Here is a 1,597-nt window from a genome sequence, read left to right as displayed (position 1 = left end):
TTCCTTCCTTCCTTCCTTCCTTCCTTCCTTCCTTCCTTCCTTCTCTTTCTTTTCTTCTTTCTCTTTCTTTCTTTCTTTCTTTCTTTCTTTCTTTCTTTCTTTCTTTCTTTCTTTTTCTTTCTTTCTTTCTTCCTTTCTCTCTCTCTCTCTCTCTCTCTTTTTTTCTTCTTTCTTTTTTTTTTTCTGAGCAAAACAAAATCAAATTTAATGGTCTTAAATGCAAAAATAAAAACAAACAAAAAACACAAAAAAGCAAAAGAAAATTAACAGAATAGAACCCAAAATGTCAAAGCAATGCGAAAACTTTGAGGGTTAATCTTTAAAACTACAAATCAAAGGGTTTTTTGTTGTTGTTGTTGCTAATTCGCAAGAAGTACTTTCTGATGAGTGTTCATATAAAAGCAAAGTTTCAAAGCAAAATACGACTAACATAGAAAAAAGTCTAGCCACTCACGAGAAGGGGTGAGAGAAATACAATGCTCAAATGTTTGTGTGTTATTAAAAGTAGAGCTATCTTATGCATTTGAGCTATGTTAAATGCTTTTGGAAACTGGAGAGAAGCGTTTGCACTTGGTGTTGAAATCATGAATCATTTTCACATTGGTGACTGTGCCAAAGGGGCCAAACATCTCCAGAGGATTTCCTTAGTGGTATCTTGACCAAAGTTGTAGATGAAGATGAACCAGTCCTGAAGACGCATTGCCTGCGACATTAACACCAGGAAGCCCACTCATGTAATCTATACCTATAGGAAGAACCTGAATCTCTGTGCCTGGTGATACACCAGTCTTCTGAACTGTCTAGCTGGTGAGTTGTACAGCTGAGAGAACAGCACCACATTTTTGTCCTGGTTGGGACTGACTGCAAACTGCACTGTAATGGTGTCAGGGGAACCTGGGGGCTTATGAACATTATAATTGCCTCTTCTGCTTCTGACCATTTGTCAAACCGGATAAGTGCAACCCCTCTGGACAAACTTGTTGTCTGGTCCATGACTCAGGAGTTGATGATTTGCACCAATTGAGAGACTATGTCCTCCACTTCCTTCTGGTTCATGGTCCCGGGGAGCCCGCTGATGTACAAGTTGGCGTCTTTGATGACCTAAGCATATGACAACTTAATGGTTTTGGATTGAAGCTGCAGGCCATTCAGAGTGCTTATTGCTTTCTCCATGTTCTTTGAAGTCACATAGTTCACAAAACCATACCCCAAGCTGTGTCCTGTAACTATCCAGAACAAGTTCTGCACATTTGACTTCACCAATACTGCTGAACAGACTTCACAACTCATCCGTCTTAGGTCATGTTCTGAGGGAAGTAGCTGACGATTAAATTTGTTCTCCAGATGTCATCCCTGCAGTATTTGGCCATGTGTTCTTCCTAACCATTAAACATTGTATTTTTTAAAAATCTGAATGCAGGTGGGAGGGCTGCTTTGAGGCCAGTGAGCAGCAGCAGTGTGGCACTAATGGCTACGCTAGGCCTTGATAGCAGTGGCAGTGGCAACGGATATAGGGAGGACCGTGACTTTCTATTTCTGATGTGTTACTCTTACAATATCCATTGGTTCTGAAATTCCTATCCCTTTGCCCATTATC

The 1,597-nt window shown here is 40.3% G+C and overlaps 1 pseudogene across 1 annotated transcript; it reads right to left on the bottom strand.

The window, feature by feature from the left end:
* Positions 1-533: 533 nt before the first annotated feature.
* On the bottom strand, positions 534-1,370 carry LOC308562071 (ELAV-like protein 1 pseudogene; annotated as a pseudogene). The gene has a single exon. The product of its transcript is annotated as an ELAV-like protein 1 pseudogene (transcript).
* Between the last annotated feature and the right edge of the window lie 227 nt (positions 1,371-1,597).

Source organism: Miniopterus schreibersii (assembly GCF_964146895.1).
Source record: "Miniopterus schreibersii genome assembly, chromosome: 9".
Taxonomy (NCBI): Eukaryota; Metazoa; Chordata; class Mammalia; order Chiroptera; family Miniopteridae; genus Miniopterus; species Miniopterus schreibersii.
Note: the sequence above shows the minus strand (reverse complement) of the source record. Positions and strands in the feature narration are given on the sequence as shown.